This window comes from Telopea speciosissima, chromosome 1, assembly GCF_018873765.1.
Source record: "Telopea speciosissima isolate NSW1024214 ecotype Mountain lineage chromosome 1, Tspe_v1, whole genome shotgun sequence".
Lineage (NCBI taxonomy): Eukaryota > Viridiplantae > Streptophyta > Magnoliopsida > Proteales > Proteaceae > Telopea > Telopea speciosissima.
In genome coordinates this window covers 58292095-58302017 of record NC_057916.1, presented here as the reverse complement: position 1 = coordinate 58302017, position 9923 = coordinate 58292095, and positions in this window count along the sequence as shown.

Below are 9923 nucleotides of genomic sequence, written 5' to 3'. Positions count from 1 at the left end.
GGTCCTTGCACCCATGTAAATTCATTCTTTGATCAATAGAGAAATCAAGAAACACTAAAGAGTAGTGTTTGTTCTCCATAAGTTTTTCTAGCCCAAGCTAGCTTGAAGTTGCAGGGTTTGAGGATCTTTTCTCGAGCATCATTCTTTGTGCAACAGGTAGTAATCTTCCACCTGATAGATGCCAAATATTTTTACATAGAGATCCATTTTTGCCAAGTAAACCATGGTAACCGGTCATCAGCCTGCGCTAAGATAACCACCACCACCAAATCACTTTCAATTTACAGGTTTGTGATCCCTAGATTTTTGGTTTTCTGCACTTGACTGGATTGAGCTAAGAACTCTGCCTCAAAATTTATTACAACACCAAGAGCTTCCTTAAAAGCATAATTTACCTTACCTTGGTGGTCCCAAAACACACTCCTCCCAGATTCAGCACGTCCCAGATTACCAAGAGAACAGCCATATATATTGAACTTTGTCCAATTCTAATCCAGTTTACACCAAAAGGTCTCAAGAATTTGACGGGTAGGATGAGGTCTTCAATAATATTAAGGGTGTCAAATAAGCAGTTCGGTTCGGATTTTTTGGTTTTGGTGTGAGTTTCAAGAAAACCAAAATCGAACCAATAAGGACTTTTCAATTTTGGCTTGGTTTTGGTTTAGGTTTGGTTCAATTTGTGATATTAGTTTCAATTCGGGTCGGTTTGGTTTAAAACCCGGGTATAGGCTGGTTTTGGGTGGGGATTGAGTAGAGTTATTAGGGTTTGGTGGTTGTTTTTAGTGTTTTAGCCAAAACCCAGCCGAAACCGAATTGTGCTCCAATCTGTAAGTCGAAACCAAACCGATAAGGCTTCGGTTCGATTTGGATCAGACTGGTTTTACCAGTTCGGCCACCTACTGTCATGCCCCTATCCCAAGCTTAGGCCATAAGCACAATCAAGAGGGTGATTAGGATGACACGCATCACCCCAATTCCTACCAGGATCAACGACATAGTATACCAAGCCATAGTCAACAACCAAGGACCCACCCAAATGATCACATTTGCGTAAAAAAGAAATAAATATTCCATTCATTGTCAGAGTTAATATGAACGGAAGCAATATTTACATCAAGCAGTTACAGTATGTTTAGCTGACTAAGTGATACAGTAATAGTTTAGTGCTAACCACCAACTGACCATGACATAACTACTCAGAATAATAGTAAGTTATTACAAAAAGTGTTCATGACGGGCACAATGCCCCAAAAGAATCAAAAAGTGGGGACAATCACCAACAACATTAGTGCCCATACTCACAATCATCACAGGGGCAACCTTCGCCACGTTCATTGAACACAAACTCGGGCACCTCTGCGCCAATACTATCGTACTTCGTCGGCTGAGCCTCTAAGCCAGCCAAGTGACCACCATCTGCATCAAAATCTAAAAAGTTGTGTACACAGGGGGTTAGCTCCACTGAGCCAGTGAGGGGAAAGGGGAGTGCACAAATACACAATCACACATAGTCCATGATGCATGTAATGTTAATCATATTTTCCACCTAACAAACAGTCTAAGTCATGGTATATGCTATTGTGATAACTCGGGAGACACTGAGGGTCACTTAACCTATCGCCCCAGTGAAACCTCAATTATCATAAGGGAGCCTACGCTGGTAGAAGCCATAGACCACCCAGTGGCAGACCCCGATAGCCGTCCCTACCCTTGACCTGGCCTCTCCCACCTCCACAAGCAACAGGTGGTCAGACTATCCAACACATAAACCCCTGTTGGCAAGGGTCACAGCATAAGGGAGCATAAATCTTAGCCACAAATATACTACATGTAAGTCCTACCATCCCGAGAGTTATTCTGGGTGCATTAATGTCCCATTCCATCTAGTACCCAGATACCAGCATGGCACGGTGCATACAGACCAGGATGGTATGTAATGAATATAATAAGGAAATCTGGGGTTATGGCACCGGCATACTCGGCACCATAACCCAATATAATGAATTAAAGTAGACATATCCCCATATCATCATTTCATATCCAATATGGTTTTATATGCAAGGATGCAACATGGCAAGGATGAATGCATGCATAAAAACCATCCTGTAATCTATGTAGTATACTATATATACATATATCAAGCCCAAACATCACCCAAGGCCCACTCACAGTTTGCTTGATTGTCGTTCGGTGTGTTTGGTAAGGTTTGCCTTAGTGCACGTACTCCTATACAGATTCTGAAGTCTGAGGATGCGTGACAACAGTGTTAGAAGTGTATAGGTGATTCCCATGAAGGGTCCCAACAACTTATTTAAAGTTTGGGTCAAGACCGTAAGGGCGGATGCAGGAAAGGAGGCAGCCCGGTGACTCCGATCGTGGATCCGTCCAGGATAAACCCTGAAAATATATGGAACGGACTCGCAGGCGGATGTAGAACATCGATTCGCTCGTTCATCCGTCCAAACCCTGAGACATTCCCGAGAGCGAGTTGAGCTATGGGCGGATTCAACAAGTGAGTCCGCTCGTGGCTTCGCCCAGGCTAAATAGCTAGGTTATACTGGACGGAGTAATGGGTGAAAACACGACAGTGGATCCACTCGTGGATCCATCGACATTCTTTTGAAATCTGTGAAGATCTCCACCTTCAGCCCTTCATCCATAGAGCCATAAGGGTCCTAGGGTTGGGGAGGTGAGTCCAAACCTTCATTGGAGGTTCAAAACACATAGTCCTTTAAGGAACATGGAGGATTCAAGGGATTGGATCCATCTCCAAGGTTCTTCCCCAAACTTAACTAAGTCTTCAATGCTTGAACAACATTTAGGTCACCAAAGCCATGAAGGCACTAAAGGAAAGGGATGTGAGTCTCAAAGGGAGCATTCATTAGGGATTATTGGGTTCCCAAGAGAAACCCCAAGCTTGGAATGGATCTCAAGGGGATCCCCAAACCCAAAAATGGAAAAGAGAGGGAGAAAGGTGAGGACATTTACCTGAAGGATGGATTAATGGATGGCTTCCACCTCCACAACTCCTCCAATCTCTTCTTCTCCAAGGTCTTCAATGCTCCATAGCTCCTAACATTTTGGGTTGGTAGGAGAAGTAATGAGCCTTAATGGCCAAGTTTTGATCTTAATACTAATCCCTACTTAGGGCCTATTTGGATTGGGCTTTTAGAGTCAAAACTCATTTAAAAGCCTACTTAGGCAAATGGGTCCGCCTATATGGCACGCCCATAAGCCAAGGAGACCAAAGGTGGGCCAACCTTGTTTAGGTGCCTAGGTTGGATGCCCGGGGCATAGGGTGTGGTTCCACACGAGGAAAAACATCTAAAAACCTCAAACAGCATGGGCGGACTAACGGACGGATGTGGTCTTAATGAGTCCATTTGTGCGTTCGTTGCTACTTTGAAGGGCAGAACCCTAAGGAAATTGATTGGGCTTTGGCCCACACTTCAAGGCTAACAGGGGGAAAGTATACTAGCATTTATAAGGGTAGTACCTTACCCCTCGACTCTCACGACATATCCTTCATGATCCCGAAGAGTTTCCCGATCGCGATGCTAAGCTCATCGCCAAAAGAGGTGTCTAGGTGCGGGGACACAGGGAACACCTTTCGGTACTCTTCACTCCGGGGACTCGAGCTAGGAGGATGGTCAACGAAATCACCATCGATAAATCTTCCCCACTACCTGTTAAGGAACCTTTCCTTCACAAGCAGGCCAGTGAATTGGTCAATGATCTTGTGGCTAGGTTTGACCACAAGTGAAAATAGCTCACTAGCATACACAGCAGCAGAATCTACATGTCATAAGAGAGAGAAATTATAATTAATAGCAAATCCAGGCGCGGATGTAACATCCTCCCCATCTTACAAAAAATTTCGTGCCCAAAATTTATCTTACGTTGTAAGAATCCAAGGGAAGGGTACTTTGCTCGTATTTCCACCTTGGCTTCCCAGGATGCTTCTTCTTCTGAGTGGTTGTACTACTTTACTTTCACATAATGAATAGGTCTATTGCGGAGATTCACCCCCTTGCTATCCAAGATCTTCTCAGGCTGTTCTTTGTAAGACATATCCACTACCAACTCTGGTGATTCTTGAGGAACATGACTGGGATTATGCACGCATTTTTGTAACATAGATATGTGGAAGATGTTGTGCACGCTATCCACAAATGGTGGGAGTGATAACCGATAAGCCACCGGTCCAATCTTTGCATAAATTTTATAGGGCCTAATATATCTTAGGCTTAGCTTGCCCTTCTTACTGAACCGCATCACGCCCTTGGTAGGCAACACTTTGAGGAATACCTTGTCACCAATAAGGAACTCTAAATCCTTCTGCCTTTTGTCTGCATAGCCCTTCTGCTTAGACTGGACAACCTTGATTCGTTAACGGATCAAGTCCACCTTCTCATAGGTTGCTTGGATCAATTCTGGCCCAAGGATACGCTACTGACCTACTTCGTCCCAGTACAATGGAGTACGACACTTCTTCCCATACTGAGATTCAAATGGAGCCATTCCGATAGTAGCTTGATAACTGTTGTTGTAGGCGAATTCGATAAGCGAGATATGCTCATCCCAATTGCCCTGCATATTAATGGCACAGGCTCGGAGCGTGCCTTCCAATGTCTATAATGTCCTCTTCGACTGTCTGTTGGTCTGTGGATGGAAGGTAGTGCTAAAACTTAATAGGGTACCCATAACTCTCTGGAATCCGCCCCAAAACTTGGATGTGAACCTGGGATCCCGATCCGAGATAATGCGAACTGGAACTCCATGCAGGCGAACCACGTTATCAATGTACAAGAGAGCCATCTTATCCATAGAATAGGTGACCTTGATTGGGATAAAATGAGCTATCTTCGTCAACCTATCCACAATAACTCATAGAGCATCAACACCTCTGGGTGTACAAGACAATCCAGTGACGAAGTCCATGGTGACATGTTCCCACTTCCATTCTGGCATGGGCAATGACTGTAAAAGGCCATGGGGTAGTTGTCTATCTGCCTTCACCTATTGGCAGGTGAGACACCTAGCCGTAAATTCAGCTACATCCCTCTTCATTCCACTCCACCAGTAGTGCCCATATCACGATCTGAACCCGGTCTTGCTGATGTAACTACCTCTGATCTTCAATTGATGATACCCCGAGCGGAGATCAATCTTAGATAATACCCTTGCGCCTTACAATTGGTCGAATAAATCATCGATCCTAGGCAGCGGGTACCGATTCTTTATCGTAAGCTTGTTGAGTTCACGGTAGTCAATGCACATATGCATACTACCGTCCTTCTTCTTTACAAACAAAATAGGTGCACCCCACGGGAAAACCCTTGGCCTAATGAAACCCTTCTTCAATAGATCATTAAGCTGCTCTTGAAGTTCTTTCAATTCTGATGGGGCCATTCTGTATGGTGCCTTAGACACCAGAGCAGCACCGGGCACCAGGTCAATCATAAATTCTGTTTCCCGATCTGATGGTAACCGTGTGAGGTCTTCCAGGAAGACATCAGGAAAATCTCTTACTATACTTATCTCTTCCATAGGTGTAATCTTAGCTTTAGTGTCTAGCACGGAGGCTAAGTAACATTGACAGCCTTGTGCTAAGAGCTTCTGAACTTGGAGAGCCAAAATGATTGTCTTTCTAGGCTTTTTAATTTTGTTGCCGTTGAACATAAATTCATTGCCTTCCTTTGACTTGAAGAGTATCTTCCTCTCTGCGCAGATCAGGCTAGCTCCATGAATGGACAACCAATCCATTCCCAGAATGATATCGAAGTCTCTCATATCTAGGATTATCAATCTGGCCTCAAGTCCATGGTCGCTCACTCGAATAGGGCAAGAGTTGAAGGCTTGGTCAAGCTCGACTTTGCTTCCAGTCGGCGTATAAACTATCAACTTCTGTTCCATACTGGCTGATTCAATTGGTAATTTCTTTACAAAGGAAGGCGATATAAAGGAGTGCAACGCTCCCAAGTCAAACAATACATATGTAGGTAAGGAGCACACATAAATCATCCCTGACAAACACCGAATAGCCAAACATGTTAAACTCAACATAAGGAATCTTACTAAGGTGGTTGAGTACAATACCTGTGATGACACCAGGGTCAGACTGGGCTTCTTCATGAGTGATAGAATAAACTCGCCCCTGAGTCTTACTTGCTGGAGGAGAAATAAGTGGGCGAATAGCAGTCTTTGCTTGGGGTGCCTTGGAGGTCACAACTGGCCATGAATCCGGTTGTCGAGGTTGTGGGCAATCCTTGACCATGTGGCCGGACTCTTTGTAATTGTAACAAATAAGAGTCTGGGTCCCATAATAAGGAGCAGATGTAGCTTTAGGCACCTGGGCCACATCAGGTCTACGGGACTGAATTGGAGCTGCATTGGAGTAGGCCCCTCTCCTCTGGAACTTATTAGGTCCCTTAGAATCATGTGATGGCATTGGTCTCTTGCCCGCTTATATGGCCCTATAGTTCTCCCTTTGCTGATCTTCTATCAACTTGGCGGCTTTAACCACTTTCGCATAAGTGGGGTACTTGTGTAGTACCACAGAAGTACTTGAGCTAGCCCTAAGCCCTCTTTCAAACCTTCTTGCTTTCACGTCCTTAGTCTTCAAGTGTGCCGGAGCAAAGTACAAATACTCCTCAAGGATCTGTTAATATTCAAGGACCGACTTGGATCTCTGACTGAGGCTCATGAATTCAATTTCTTTCTTCTCTCGAAAATTCCTTGGAAAGTAATTCTTAAGAAAGGCTTCTTTAAATTAAGCGCAAGTTGCATTTGGATACTTGGCCCAGAAATGTTCCTTTGAGGAACGCCCCCATGCATCAGCGTCACTTCAAAGTTAGGAAGTGGCACATTGAATCTTCTCAAGGTTACTACACAGTAGCACCTCAAAAATCCTTTCTAGGTCTCGTATCCAGGTAGCCGGGAACATAGAGTCATGGATCAACTTATAGAAAGTAGGAGGATGGTGCTTTTGGAACTTCTCAGATAGTTTGGAGGCATCGGCCCATTCTGGCACAACATTCCGGACTGGTAAGGTAGCCAGAGCAGGAGGAGGTGGATTTTAGATTACTTATACTACAGGAACTTCATTTGAAGCTGGCCCAGGAGGAGGAATGATAGGAGTGGCGTTAGCTGTGGGATTAGGGACTTCATGCACCAGAGGTGGCACTCTCGATCCTTCCCATCCAACATTCTGAAGCTGGGCAGTCACATTCTGCATGAAAGTGCACTGCTCATTCTGGGATTCCTGGTGTCCCCTTTGCATGTCACGCAGAATGTTCCTTAAGAGTGCGGCAACATCCGCATTAGTGTTCACTGGAGGCGGTATAGGCAAACCTTCGTCAGAAACATCATCGGCATCATTCCTAGGAGGGGAACAATTCCGATTGCGAGTATTGACCATGATTTAGCACCTAATATAAATAAGATGCCTCACATGTTAGCACAAGGACAAGGGAAATAAATGCAAGGTAAGGGACCTTAAGGGAAACAAGCATAAAGTTCTACACAATACACAAGGTGTGTGTACCAACACACAAGAGAAACTAGGGCCCTATGAGTAAGGCTGAGCCAAAAAATATTGGCCAACAGCCCTTTAGAACACGGGTGGATTCACAGATGGATCTAATCTTCTGAGTCCGTTCGTGACTCCGTCGTAAAATTAGGCTGGACGGACTAACGGACGGATGGGGAACGTGAGTCCGTTCTTTCGTCTATTCTCAGGGTGATCATTTTGGCCCAAAAGACCGAGCCGATCAGAACTATGGACGGATCCTTGGATCGTGGTTCCTTTTGTTCGTCCATGCAGTTCAATAAATGAAAGGTCAAGGTTTTCATACTCAATGAATTCACAGGCAGAATCACGATAGTGAGTGCGGTAGTGCGTCCGCTCAAAATTTTTTAATAAGAATACTAACTGCGCCTTTCTCTTTCATTTTGGCTTGTTTGGGAAAGGCGGAGGCATAGAGTAGGGGAGCCCTAACTTCGTCCGCTCAAAATTTCTAGCCTTAAGCTCATGGATTTGGACCTCTTTTCATCTTAATCTCAAGCCTCTTACTTCAAGGTATGAGATTCTTTCCCATCTTAGTTTCCTTGAGTTGATTTTTGATCTTCTTCTAGGGTTTTTAACTAGGTTTCCCTTCCCTTTTCTCATGATATTGGGTTTGATTGCTTAAAGAATGTTGAAATCTTATCTTTCTTGTGTTCTTTAAGTTCCAATCTATTAATGAACATGTCTTACCATGTTTACACCCATCGATTAGGGCTAGGGTTAGTCAAACCCTTGCCAAAACCGAAATTTCCCCCACTATTTTTGGGTAATTTGTTTTGTGATAGGTAAAACATTTTATTCTCCATAGATTTCATGAGTTTGTTGAAATTTTAATTACATTGTTACTTGGTTGGCATTACTATCAATGCCCCTATGGAATTTTTAAAGAATTTCCCAATTTTGCCATTGGAGAAGGGATTTATTTTATATTTTGGGTATGTTTTACTCTCCTTTTAATTTCTCTTACAAGAGTGTTGCTTGCACAATTTGTGTTTAATCCTTATCATTATATTTAGATTTTGTGGAGGGTTTATTGGGATTTTTCTTCCTTGATCCCAAATTCGAGAGACTCATTTCCCTATCAATTCTCTTTTAATGTCTTAGTGATTGTGACTCAATGATTTGCTGTGTTTTAGTCTTCCATTCCCGTATTTTGTTAAAATTGGAGTGACTAATCACTCACATTGTCCCTTTGGTTTCATTTGATGTCTGTAGATTATTTAAGTGAAAAAATGGCTCCCAAGACTAGGGGAAACAGGGCTCTTGCAGCAGTAGAAGCACCGGCTCCAGCCCCAGTCCACTTTGATGCCAACTTCTTTGTGTCAGCAGAGGTGGAGGACCTATACACTCGGAAACTACACAAATGGAAGATTGAAGTGGGGAGGGATGTCATAGTGGAGGAGTTAGTTGCCTTCAAGGTGGGGCCGAGATTTGAGTACTTGGGGTGGTTCAACATGTTAACCTTGCCCAGGTACTACTACCCTAAGCTGATTGGGCGTTTCTACTCCAATATGTCAGTCATTCAGAGGATGTAGTGAGGCTTCGAATAAATTCTTTTGTGAAGGGAGTCTGGATATCATTCCATGAGGTGGAATTGGGAGTTATCCTAGGGATCAGTTCTGTTGGGAACCAGGTTTATCATCCACCTGGGAGGGATCCCTTGACTTACATGTCTAAGGCAGAGTACAAACAGCTGTACACCACCATGACTAATGACAAGTACGAGTACTGGATGAATATGACAACTTTTGGTAAGTCTCAGTGGATTTTGACTATGATAGCCAATACTAACCTAGTTCCTGTCAAGGGGCACAACACTGAGCCTTCCCTCATATCTGCAACTCTGGGGTATTGTCTACATTAGGGTGTCCAAGTAAGCCTGCCTTTCATCATAGTCAAACACATGGAGCAAGTTCTGTTCAAGTCTAAAATAGAGAAGACTCTGCCCTATGGAAGACTTCTCACCCGCATCTTCGAGCATTTCCAGGTTAACCTGGAGGATGAGCCACCCTGTGAGAGCTACAAGAAACCTTTTGGGAGAAATTCCCTGGCCCGAATGCAGATCAGATGCAACACATACAATGATGGGGAACCAGTGGTCCCAGAGGGTGGTGAGGAGGTGGGTGCAGAAGGAAGTGATGGTGATGAGGGAGGAGTTCCAGTGCAGTCTGCTGCTGGAGCTTCCAATTCTGGAACCTCAGATATGGGTGCTGTTCTTGATACCCTAGGCCAGCTAAACACTAACATGGCTAAGCTCAATTCAGACATGCTTCAGGGTTTTACAGGTATCCATGGAGAGTTTGCCTCATATAACCATCGCTTCGAAAGGGTGGAGAAGGACATTCGTGACATCAAT